At 42.4% G+C, this 13,937-nt stretch overlaps 1 protein-coding gene across 8 annotated transcripts in view; it reads right to left on the bottom strand.

Moving 5' to 3' along the window:
• Positions 1-13,937, bottom strand: part of ndufaf2 (NADH:ubiquinone oxidoreductase complex assembly factor 2) — a 236,121-nt gene that overhangs the window by 165,588 nt on the left and 56,596 nt on the right. The gene's annotated exons all lie outside the window — the stretch shown is intronic.

Below are 13,937 nucleotides of genomic sequence, written 5' to 3'. Positions count from 1 at the left end.
AAGGTGTTGTCGAAGGAGGCTTGGCAAGTGTATCTTGTAGACAGTACACACTGCTGCCACTGTATGCCAGTGGTGGAGGAAGCGTAAGTTTAAGGAGGTGCTTGGGTGCCAATAAAGCGGGCTACTTTGTCCTGAATGGCATCAAGGTTCTCGAGAGTTGTTGGAGCTGCACTCATCCAGGCATGTAGACAGTATTCCATCACACTCCTGACTTGTGGCTTGTAGCTGGTAGACTGGCAATCAGGAGGTCAGTTATACACTGAAGAATTCCCAGCTTCTGACCTGCTCTTGTAGCCACAGTATTTATTTGGCTGGTCCAGTTAAGTTTCTAATCAATGATAACTCCCCGGATGTTGATAGTAGGGGATTCAGCAATGGCAATGCCATTGAATGTCAAGGGAAGATGGTTAGATTCTCCCTTGTTGGAGATGACAATTGCCTGCCAATTGTGTGGCGCAAATGTAACTTGCCACTTATCAGCCCAAGCCTGAATGTTGTCCAGGTCTTGCTGCATATGGACACAGACTGCTTCAGTATCTGAACAGTTGTGAACGGAACTGAACATTGTGCAATCATCAGCGATCATCCCCACTTCTGACCTTATGATGGATTGCTAAAGCAGCTGAAGATGGATGGGCCTAGGACACTACCCTGAGGAACTACTGCAGCGCTGGTCCTGGGGCTTAAATGTTTGGCCTCCAACAACCACAACTTTGTAGAGAATTTTTCCTCTGATTCTCATTGACCTCAATTTTGCTAGGGCTCCTTGATACCACTCTAGGTCAAAATGCTGCCTTTATGTCGAGGGCAGTCATTCTCACCTCACATCTTGAACTCCACTTTTTTGTCCCTGTTTGGGCAAAGGCTGTTAGAAGTTTGGAGCTGAGTGGCCCTGGCGGAACCCAAAGTGAGCATCAGTGAGTAGGTTATTGCTGTGTAAGTGCCATTTGATAGCACCCAGGATGACATCTTCAATCACTTTGCTGTTGATTGAGAGTAGACTGATGGGGCAGTAATTGGCCAGATTGGATTTGTCCTGCTTTTTATGGACAGGACATAGCTGGGCAATTTTCCACATTGTCAGTTAAATGCCAGTTTGCTATACTAGAACAGCTTGGCTAGGGCATTGCTTGTTCTGGAGCACAAGTCTTCAGTACCTCTGCCGGGACCTTGTCAGGGCCCATAGCATTTGCTGTATCCACTGCCTTCAACTGTTTCTTGACATCATGTAGAGGAAGTCGAATTGTGTGAAGACTGGCATCTGTGATATTGGGGACCTCTGGTGGAGGCCGAGATGGATTATCCACTCAGCACTTCTGGCTGAAGGTTGTTCCAAATGCTTCAGCCTTGTCTTTTGCACTGACGAGCTGAGCTCCCCCCTCATTGAGGATGGGGATTTATGTGCACCCTCCTCTTCTGGTTAATTGCTTAATTATCCACCACCATTCATGACTGGATGTGGCAGGACTGCAGAGCTTTGATCTGATCTGTTGGCTGTGGAATTGCTTAGCTATGTCAATCAAATTCTGCTTCCACTGTTTAGCATCCATACTTTACCAGGATGACACCTCATTTTTGGCAGTATGCCTGGTGCTGCTCCTGGCATGTTCTCCTACACTCCTCACTGAACTATGGTTGATCCCCAACTTGATGATAATGCTAGATTGAGGGATACGCCAGGCCACAAGGTTACAGATTGTGATTCAACACAATTCTACTGCTGCTGAAGGCCACAGCGCCACATGGATGCAAAGTTTTCAGCTGCTAGATCTGTTCTAAACCTATCCCATTTAGTATAATGGTAATGCCACACAACACAATAGAGAGTATCCTCAATGTGAAGACAGGACTTCGTCTCCACAAGGACTATGTGGTGGTCATTCCTACCAACACGATCATGGACAGATCCATATGCGACAGAGTGGCAATGGCAAGCAGGTTTTCCCTTCATGTTGGTTCCCTCACCACCTGCCACAGGCCCAGTCTGGCAGCTATGTCTTTCAGACCTCAGCCAGTAGTGGTGCTACCAAGCCACTCTTGGTGCTGGACATTGAAATCCCCCATAGAGAATATATTCTGTGCCCTTGCTACCCTCAGAACTTCTTGCAAGTGGTGTCCAACATGGAGGTCTACTGATTCACCAACTGAGGGAGGGCGGTAGGTGGTTATCAGCAGGAGGCTTCCTTGCCCATGTTTGACTTTATGCCATAAGATTTCACAGGGTCTGGAGTCCATGCTGAGGACTCCCAAGGCAATGCCCTCCCTGGCTGTCCGCCATCGGCAGGACAGGCCCAGCCATGGTGATGGAGGAGGGTGTAAGGTATGATTAGTCTTGGGGACGGCGCTCCCAATTTTAACACAAGGCCCAGATGTTAATGAAAAGCACCTAATAGGGTCAAGTGGGCAGGGTGTGCCTTTGTCGTTTCCAGTGCCTCGGTCGATGGTGGGTGGTCCATCCAGTTTTATTCTTACTTGAATTTTCTGTAGCGGTTTGATACAACTGACTGAATTTCTAGGCCATTTCAGGGGGGATGGTTAAGAGTCAAGCACATTGCTGTGGGTCTGGAGTCACATGTAGACCAGACCAGGTCGACAGATTTCCTTCCCTACAGGACATTAGCGAACCAGATAGGTTTTAATAACAATTCAGTAGTTTGATGGTTGCCAGTACTGAGACTAGCTTTTAATTCCAGATTTCTTAATTAATTGAATTTAAATTCCCCCAGCTGCCGTGGTGAGATTTGAACTCGTGTCCCCAAAGCATTAGTCAGGGCCTCTGGATTATTAGTCTAGTAACATTACCATTATGCCACCATCTCCCTGCAGAACCTCTAGCCTTGCAACCCACCAAGAAATCAGCAGTCCTCCAACTCTGGTCTCTTGCACATGCACCAGTTACTGGAGACCATTCCTTCAGCATCCAGACCCCAACCTTTGGAATTCCCTCAATAAGGGCTGAATTTTGTTCAGCTCCCAATGTCGGGTTCTCTGACGGGTGGGGGGGCGGGAATGCAGAAGATCGCACCAGCATGGAGTGCAATGCCAGGACTGCCGGAAATGACATTCCCAGTGGCGGCGAGACTCCGTGGCAGCCCCCTTGCCGCTCGGCAATGGGACCCAACTTTAAATATTTAAATAAACGCGATGCATATATTTAAATCCAATTCCCCACGTTCTTACTTTCAGTTCCGGATCTTCAGTGCAACAGGCAGCAATTACGCGCCTTCACTTTCACGTTCAGGGAAAGCTGGCGCCTTTGAGGTGGGGAAGGGGAGTTCAGGGCATTTTTATTGTCATGTTAGGGGCGGGTGGGGGGGCGAGGATCAATGCTGCATTTTTACTGTAGGGTGGAGGGGGGGGGGAAGAGGGGTGACCTCTGCACTTTGTGCAGGTGGGGGGGCGGGGGAAAAAGGGGTCAACTCTGCAATTTCTGTATTGTGGGGGGGGGTGGAGAGACGGGCCAAACATTTATTTTTTAGTGTAGTTGGGAGGGGAGGAGGAATGGGGTCAACTGTCGTCTGTCAAAGCAGGCCTGGCAGCCCTTTAAAAAGGGTGCCAGCGCCTGTGCAGAAATAGCTAATGCCGTTGATGGTGTCGCCGAGGCTGCCCCCACCACATGATTGGGGGGGGGGGGGTGGGGTGGCCGCTCGGCATATTACAATGATCTGCCGTGCACTAGATCGCGGCGGCTTCTGCGGGCTGCCATTTTTATCATCCACCACCACTCCCACAGGCAGGAAAATAAAATCCAACCCATAAATCTCTCCACCTTTCTCTCCTCCTTCAAGACCCTCCTTAAAACCTACAACTCCAACCTAACTTTAACTGACCCTTCTAATATCTCCTTCTCTGGCTCTGTATGTCAATTTTTGTCCGATGCACTCCTGCAAAGTGCCTTGGGAGATTTTCCTATGTTAAAGGTGCTATATAAATGAAATTTGTTGTCATTAATCTGACTGTAGCTAAGAGAATAAACACTATGGCAAAAGATATCAAGTCCTGGCCAAGCTTTTTGAAAGGCTGAAACCTTGAAATAAAACTTTAATGACTATTTTAGGAACATAGGAATAGGAGTAAGCCACTCAGCCTCTCAAACCTATTCTGCAATTGAATTGGATCATGGTTGATATGTAAGTCAACTACATTTTATCACCTTTCTTTGGATATTAGAAATTTCAGTACAAGGGGAAAAAAGCATTATAAAATATTTTTCAAAAAGATTTTGAATGATTCAATTGGTTCATCAAAAATTATATTGGTGAAAAATTGACATATTGGGAATAATTTCCAACTGGGCAGTGACCTGGCAGAGAGAATCGCCCAACTAGTTGAACCCATCCTATTTTCACCCATTGATTTGATCTCATCAATTGGATGGGTTTTACAACCTGTGGGCAATCCAATCTGCCAGGTGATTGCCCATGCAATAAATGTTGAAAATTACCCCCAAGAATTTCTCTTTATAAAACACTGACATAAAGATTTTGATTGTGACCGGATGACATATGGGTTTATAAAAATGTGACACAGAAACAAAGAAAAGTATATGCATACAGGGAGAAATGCCATATGTTAGAGTGTTAATAGTAGATACTTTTCACAAGCTTATGGAATAGAATATAGAGTATTGGATCTCCTGTAGCATTGCTTATGCTAAGTAGCATGATATGCTGTTTTATAACAGGATTATGACATCAGTCATGCACAAGGTAAGAGCCCACTGCTAAGCAGAACTATATTTAAATAAAAGCAAAATACTGCAGATGCTGGAAATCTGAAATAAAAACAAGAAATGCTGGAAATACTCAGCAGGTCTAGCAGCATCTGTGGAGAGAGAAGCAGAGTTAAAGTCATAGATTCATAGAAAGATACAGCACTGAAACAGGCCCTTCGGCCCACCGAGTCTGTGCCGACCATCAACCACCCATTTATGCTAATCCTGCATTAATCCCATAATCCCTACCACATCCCCACCTTCCCTCAATTCTCCTACCATTTACCTATACTAGGGGCAATTTACCATGACCAATTGCCTATGAACCTGCAAGTCTTTGGCTGTGGGAGGAAACCAGAGTACCCGGCGGAAACCCACGCGGTCACAGGGAGAACTTGCAAACTCCGCACAGGCAGTACCCAGAACTGAACCCGGGTCGCTGGAGCTGCGAGGCTGCGGTGCTAACCAGTGCGCCACTGTGCCGCCCCAAGTTTCAGGTCAGAGACCCTTCTTCAGAACTGACAAATATTAGAAATGTAAAAGGTTTTAAGTAAAGCAGAGGTAGGGGAAGTGATAACAAAGGTGAAGGTGTTGATAGGACAGGGTCACAGAGAATAACTGATCAGAAGGTCATGGAACAAAGGCGAACCGTATGTTAATGGTGTGCTGAAGGACAAAGCATTAGTAAAGAGAGGGTGTGAATGACTGTAATGCACAGAGTACTCCAAGCATAAAAATAAAAAAACACTTTAAAAAAAACCAAAACAGCAGGTAAGCACAGTGGAAACAAACTGAAAAACCTAAAATAAAATAACCAAATAAAAAAGGAAAAAGAAAAAAAGAAATAACTAAGCATAAAAAGGGGGACCTGTCATGCTCTGAAATTACTGAACTAATGTTCAGTCCAGCAGGCCTAATAGGTAAATGAGATGCTGTTCCTCGAGCTTGCGTTGATGTTCGTTGGAACACTGCAGCAATCCCAGGAACAGAGAAGTGAGTATGAGAGCAGTTGGGGGGCGGGGTTGAAATGGCTAGCAACCGGAGCTTGGGGTCATGCTTAAGGACTGAGCGAAGCGGTCACCCAATCTGCATTTGGACTCCCCAATGTAGAGGAGACCACATTGTGAGCAGCGAATATAGTATACTACATTGAAAGTACAAGTAAATCACTGCTTCACATGAAAGGAGTGTTTGGGGCCTTGGATAGTGAGGAGAGAGGAGGTAAATGGGCAGCTATTACACGTCCTGCGATTGCAGGGGAAGGGGACGACATGGTGGGGGTAATGGAGGAGTGGACCAAGGTGTCGCAGAGGGAACGATCCCTTCGGAATGCCGACAGGGGAAGGGAGGGGAAGATACCTTTGGTAGTGGCATCACGCTGGATGTGGCGGAAGTGGCGGAGGATGATCCTTTGGATCTGGAGGCTGGTGGGGTGGAAAGTGAGGACAAGGGGAACCCTGTCGCGGTTCTGGGAGGGAGGGGAAGGAGTGAGGGTAGAGGTGCGGGAAATGGGCCGGACACAGTTGAGGGCCCTGTCAACCACAGTGGGGGAGAATCCTTGGTTGAGGAAAAAGGAAGACATATCAGAAGCGCTGTCATGGAAGATAGCATCAACAGAGCAGATGCGTCGGAGACGGTGAAACTGGGAGAATGGAATGGAGTCCTTACAGAACTATATTTAACCTGGCCTGTCCCTTTAAGCCCACAAAGTCCAATTGCTGTAAATCAAGAGGTTAACAAGGGTGTTTGTAAGTAGAAATCAGCATGAAATTATGTCTTTTTCTCCATTCTAAAGCTTTTGACCCTATGTAATGTAATGGACACATGCTTCACAGGATATTTAAATCTATCTCACACTGGGCTTAAAAATCATTAGTGCAGTCAAGATTAATTGTTTCATCATTAAGTTTTAAGTATTGCGACATTACCTGTCATGTAATCTAGTAATGAAGAAATTTGTCCGAAGATGATGTATTGGGCAATACCATGGGGATCAACAGTAAAACTTCATTTTCAGTTAAAAGTTGTGGAGGTATCATCCTGTCACTGAATTCCATTACATTCCAAAAATCAACACAAGACAGGTGCTACAAGTATCCTTTTATGTGGCATAGATATAGAAAGTGCACTTTAAAAAAAAATCATAATGGATTGTGTATGCAGATTTGGACAACCGACTTGGTACTAGAGTCATAGAGAGATACAGCACTGAAACAGGCCCTTCGGCCCACCGAGTCTATGCCGACCAACAACCACCCATTTATACAAATCTTACATTAATCCCATATTCCCTACCACAACCCCACCATTCTCCTACCACCTACCTACACTAGGGGCAATTTACAATGGCCAATTTACCTATCAACCTGCAAGTCTTTGGCTGTGGGAGGAAACCGGAGCACCCGGCGGAAACCCACGCGGTCACAGGGAGAACTTGCAAACTCCGCACAGGCAGTACCCAGAACCAAACCCGGGTCGCTGGAGCTGTGAGGCTGCGGTGCTAATCACTGTGCCACCCAAAGTGATAGGTTAATTTTTGAATTTACAAGTGTCGTTGTTGATTGTTCAGGGTCTTTTTATGATGCAGAGATGTTCTTCTGTATTCATTACATAATGAACTGGGAGTTGAGGCTAAAACTAACAAAAACAAATTCTGCAAATGTTTCTTATAGTATTTCTTTAAGTTAAGGTACTGTTCATTCATTAATATAGTTTTTCCTCTGATGGACAAGTATTCAATCTAAGTTGGGTAAGTTTCTTAAATTAAGTTTTTTTTAAATTATTAGTTACACTAATAGCTGTATCAAATGTATTCAGGAATCAGACCTTGCGATTCTATATTGGGATTTTGTGGAATATGCTTGGCAAATTAGTCTTATATTGTCCAGTTTTTCCCCAACAACCAACACCACCCGCCCCCCCCCAGTCTAAATTTCAAAATAGAGTGCCAGCTGGGCTGATGCACATCATATATCTGTAGTTTCCTATATTGTTGCCCATGCACTGAGAAAAGCATTCTTGAACTTATTAAATTTATCTACTGTAAACATTATCAAATCTATATGGCCTGGGTTTTTGAGCTTTCTGATTTTTTTTTTTCTTTGGATTCCTTTAGCATATTATTTGCTTAAATTCTTCTAATAAGATCTCTTCATAAACCAGCTTAAAGATGAATACTTGTTATTTTCCAAAAAATTTATCAGTCTTATGAACTGTTGGGCTTTCCATAATGGATTGTGCTGGCAGATTTGAGCAATGGGCTTGGTAATTTGGTAAGTGATGCTTAGATTAATTTATCGAATTGCAAGTGGCATTATTGATTGCTAAGGGTCTAAATGTTGTTTCTGCTATTCAAATCTATTCAATTTTATCCTCCATTCACTCTGCTATAATTAATGGAATATTAAAGAAAACTAACGTTGTTTCAGAGCACCAGCTTTACTTTATTTAACAGCAGCCCCTTTTCCAAACCATACATTTCAATTTTCTAATACATATTTGTGAAGTGAAAAAATATTATTGTAAAATAATTTCCATCATAAGTATAATGATAGTGGTAGTATTTCTTCTTGAGGGAAGTAATTTGTGGCCACTCCCTGGCATGTCCTAGCAGTTGACCACAAAATCAGGCTGCACACCTCCTCACTTTCTGCTGCATAAGCAAATAAAGGAATTATTTGTTTTCTTTCCTTGCCTCTCATACCCTGAAGTAGCTGACTCCTTGCTGGGGTATGGTCTCCCAGGAGCTTGCGACTCTCTGATATCTTGCCAGTGTTTGGGCAGACTAGTCAACCACTGGGTCACAATACAGCTGAGCTGTATTCCGTCAACATGCATACTTCCAGCAGGCATTGCTTAAAAAAACAAGGGCAGAAAATATGGCCTGTTTCCCATGCCACCAACCCACTGCCCGCACCACCCCCCCCACCTTTCTCCAAACCCCAATAATTCAGGAGCACATAAGCCAACTGTCGTAGCCACATAGCTGCCCTGGCTGAGATCAATAAACTCAAGAATTGAATCCGGAACCTCCCTGGCCTATATGTCTCAGCTACTCACTGGATAAGCTCATTCAAATCATCAAGAAATTCAGAAGGGAAGAAAGTTAGGTTTAAAACTTAACAAAACATGCCCCACTGAAGGTATGTTGTTTGGCTTGTACTTTTAATACTGTATTTGGGTGAAAATACATTTTTACCTTTTTAAACCCCTATCCTGGTGCAAGAAAAATGCAAATAATATGAGTCAATTTGTAGCAACATGAAGAAAATAGAAAATTGAGTAAACCATAAAGCTCATCACATTTAGCCCTCTGTAGCAAGCGAAGTAAGACAATGGTCTTGAAAATCTTGCAGATTATGCTACCGAGTGTTACTTCGTACCTCAACCTGTGATTATGTCACTTGCTGTTCCGTATTACCGTCTGCTTCTCTCTGATCAGGTAATTCACTATCAGATCTGTACTATTATGTGCATTTCATGTTGCTCGGTATTGGATCTTTGTGGCTGTCTACCTCTCCCAGTTTCCACAATACTAAGTTTACCTGGAGTAAATTTGTTGCTTGCCGCAGTATACCAGAGAAGGCTTACCTTAGTATCATAGAAGTGACAACATGTACATTTCAGTAATGCATGTGGTCTTCAGTGATATACTGAAATATTTCAATCTTAAAAAAAAACTGATGCAGAACCATTTATAGATAAAAAAAATTACCCTAGACAAATAGAACATGTCTATTCTGTTTCATGAGTTGCATCATCAATAAAAAACTAGGTTGGTGACGAAGTACAGTAAATCATTTGAAAAGAAATACAAACTATTCGGTCTGCCATTTGATAGCTTGATCTGTTTTCAGTTTATTTTATCCACTGTAATAAAGACCGGTCACAGATTGACATGTAATTATTCAATGTAAGTAATTTACTAAAACATATTTTAATATGTCTTAATATAAACTTTCACAATTTGAGCGTAAATCAATTTCCCTATGCTAAATTCAGCTGATAGCATTTTTCTGGAGGGAGGACAGCTTAATCTTTTTATTTTCGTTGCAGAACGTGTAAAAAAATCTGGAACTACAGTACCTTGAAAGATGCAAAGCCCACAATTTTTATCATTTCACTACCCCTGCAGGCAACAGGACTTGATGGCCTTGATGAAAATATAAATTCAATCAGCAACTGCAAATTTCATGAGATGTCTATCTTCATGCTAAATTTCCATCTCCGTGTCAAAGCAAGCCATGAATTTTTCCCTGACAAAACACATATTGAATTGTAAATTTCCACAATTTCTCCAACATTTGAATTTCAACTGCAGGGAAATGGAATGAAGGAAATAATCAGAGACGCTGCTGCTCAGCCTCTGCGTGAAGTAAGATGCATCATACTGTGACCGTTAAGGACCACTGCTGCGCTTGAATCATCAAACTGTATACCACAATATGGCATAATCAATCAAGCAAATGAGGTGTTACTGGAAAGTGTTCAATTTATTCAAAATAAACTGTCAGATAGCCCAACATCCAGCAACTATATATAAAACTGCAAAAAAAAAAACAATTCAGAAGTTTGGGAAATAGGAAATAGGAGCAGGAGGAGGTCATTTGGCCCATCGAGCCTGCTTCGCCATTCAAACAGATCGTGGCTGATCATCTACCTTTTACGCTATTTTTCCCCAGTATTCCCATGTCCCTTGATGTCATTCATATCCAGAAATCTATCAATTTCTGTCTTGAACATGCTCAATGATTGAGCTTCCGCAGCCCTCTGGGGTAGAGAATTTCACAGATTCACCACGTAAAGAAATTCCTCCTCATCTCAGTCTTAAATGGCCTGCCCCTTATTCTGAGACTGTGTGCCCTGGTCTAGACACCAGTCAGAAGAAACATCCTATCCACATCTAGCCTGTCACGCCCTGTAAGAATTTTGTAAATTTCAATGAGATCATCTCATTCTTCAAAACTCAGAATACAGCCCAGTTTCAACAATCTCTCCGCATAAGACAATCCCACCATTCCAGGGATTAGTCTGGTGAACCTCCGTTGCACTCCCTCTATGGCAAGTACCTTCCTTCGGTAAGGAGACCAAAACTGTACACAAAATTCCAAGTGTGGTCTCAAGGCTTCAGACAATTGCAGCAAGACATCTTTACTGCTGTACTCAAATCCCCTTGCAATGAAGGCCAACATATCATTTGCCTTCCCAATTGCTTGCTGCACCTGCATACTAGCTTTCAGTGACTCATGAACAAAGACACCCACGTCCCTTTGGACATTAACATTTCCCAACCTCTCACTATTTAAGAAATACTCTGCATTTCTGTTTTTTCTACCAAACTGGATCACTTCATACTTATTCACGTTATATTCCATCTGCCATGTTCTTGCCCATTCACTTAGCCTATTCAAATCCCCTTGAAGCCTTCTTGCATCCTCCTCACAACTTACATTCCCACCTGGTTTTGTGCTATCAGTGAAGTTGTAAATATTACATTTGGTCCCACATCCAAATAATTTATATAGATTGTGAATAGTCCAAATCATTTATATACTCATTCTAATCTTGGATTTGTATGGTGCAACTCACTCACTAATCTTGCGTCAACTAAAAATACTTTCAATTATCTGAAATGTAATAAGAAAGCACAAGACAATACTGATATAACGTGCAGAAGTAAATTCAGCATAAGCCATATCTTAAAAATTAAGGTGGCTATATTAAGAATGCAGAGTGCTACATAGTAAGACAAGATCAGTTGGATTTTATGGTAAATATGTTGACCTTCCTTAGTTACCATCTAAAATTTAATATAGGCACTTTTTTTTTTGGAAACACCACTTCTGCTATATTTTAAAGCTGCATGACCTTAAATTTCTTCATTTCAGAAATACTCATTAAAATACTGAGCTACTGAAAAACAGGTTTGATTTTAAAGATGTATTTTTTTTATTTAAAAAAAAGTGTAGAGCTTGTGATTGACTAATCATGCCTATTCTAGCTGAATTGAACACAAGAAATAATTTTGTTAGGAACATAATTTTTTTTAGAAAGAGAGGAAACATTTCTCTGAAGCATGACTACAATTTAGAGCTGATCGAGTAGAGTATGTCCACTTGCAATTTAGTGGCATGTAGCCAGCCAGAGACAACTCACTCAACTATAAATAAAGCACAACCACATTTATATTTTTTAATTCCCAGACTTTCAGAAAGAAACTCCAAATTTAATAAAATGTTCTTTCCCCCTTGAGGTCATTTAAAATCATAAATAATTATGTAGCTTTATGGTAATATAAAGTATTTTTTTTGTTGTTGACTGTAAGACCTAATCCTTTATCAACCACTGAATGATAGTAAGTTACAAAAAGAAACAAATTTTAAGATAGAATCATTGACACAGCTAAGTAGTAAAATGGTCATACTTATATGAAATGTTATTCATGAAAAATAGGCCTTGCAAAAAAAACTTTTGCACTTTTAACTGAAAAGTCTGCAGAAGATTATACAATTTGCATGAAAATGCAGATGGTAGAGTCCAATCAAATGACTTTAATGTTTGCAAATGTGAGGTTAATCTGCTGAATGTCCTTTAATATCAATGAGTATCACAGAACATTGTCCAAAATGAAATTTGTTTGACCTGTTGAAAGAAGAATCTGAAGACTATACTGTGCTGTGTCATGGGATTTGCAAGGTCATTGTTGAAGAGCTGGTTTAACTGTAAAATCTGATAAAACAAATGATTACAAGAAAAATGGCTTAATTGAGGATGACACAGTGATTGAAGGAGCGCAAAGGTGAAATTATAATAGAAATAAATTGCCATAACGGGGAAAGGGGCATTGAAAGAGAAAAGGGGAAAAACAATTGCCAAGTCTATCATTCTCATTCCTTCCTAATGATTGTAATTCCGCTGTCTTTTTTATGCTATGGAAGAAATGACAATATCAAAAAAGACACAAAATGGATAGAGGGAGAAGATTTTATGTAAGCCTAATTTTAGCTAATTTCCTTAAAATGAAATTGGAAGATGTGGAATAGCCTTAATCATACTTAGATTATTAATAAATAAAATTCATATTCAGCCTTTTTGAAACGTTTGTGTAGTTTTGTACAACAAATTCATATTCAGCCTTTGTTGCACAAAACGACACAAACGTTTCAAAATGATCTAAAGTCAAAGCATACATCTTTCACTTCAAAGATAGCTTGAACAAAAGAACTATGTTTCTTTAATAAAACCTAGTTTCAAATAGTCATAGGCTGCAGAGAATACAATGAAAAAGAAATAGGGTAAAGGCATCACTAAGTGTAATACTAAGGTATACACACTGGAAGGCTGCAGGTTTGACTCCTGGTCTGTACTGAATTAGCTGATAGCTAGGATAACATTTGCTCACCTCAATCCTTTGGGCCAGAGAGCAGAAAAAAACAAACAAACCAGTCAGGGGTGACTGTCTCCTACTGGAAAGTCTGTGTCTATGTGCACATTGATTGAGGACACAATCTGTCATATTTTTACGTTTTCACACGTATGCTGATGACACCCAGCTCTATCTCAGCACCACTTCTCTCAACTCCTCCACTGTTACTAAATTATCAGACTGCTTATCCAACATTCAACACCAGATGAGCAGAAATTTCCTCCAATTAAATATTGGGAAGACAGAGCCATGGGCCGGAATTTTACAGTGGGCGGACGGGAGCCGGACTCCGACGTAAATGTCGGTGCCAAACCCGCTTTAACTGGTCCAAGGCGGGACTTCCACCTACTTGAGGAATGGGGTCCCGCCTCAGTGAGCTGCCGGCCAATCAGCGGGCCGGCAGCTCTTAGTCTCAGCTGCGCCACCAGGAGCAGTGGTCACTGCTGGGACTACAGCCCAGCCGACCGAGGAGGAATCGGTCGTGCCCTGGCGAGGCTAGGGTGGTCGTTTGGGGGGAGTGGGGGGCGTCTTGGATCCCAAGGTTGGGTTGGGAGGCGGGGGCGGCCCTCAATCAGGCACACTGTGCCCGATTGCCAGGCTGCCCCGGGGTGCGGAAAGGCCGGCAGCGATCGCTGGGTGGCCTTTCACATCCCCTGCACACCCGCTTGCCACGGGTAAAATACCCGTAGAGGCGGGCAAGGGCCCTTAAGTGGCCGCTTAAAGGTCTTGATTGGCCTCGGGTGGGCAGGCCGCTTTTCACCCCCCCGCCGGACCTTCGTAAACTTGGTCGGAGGCAGA

This window comes from Heterodontus francisci, chromosome 1, assembly GCF_036365525.1.
Source record: "Heterodontus francisci isolate sHetFra1 chromosome 1, sHetFra1.hap1, whole genome shotgun sequence".
NCBI lineage: Eukaryota > Metazoa > Chordata > Chondrichthyes > Heterodontiformes > Heterodontidae > Heterodontus > Heterodontus francisci.
This window is presented reverse-complemented; position numbering and strand designations above follow the sequence as displayed.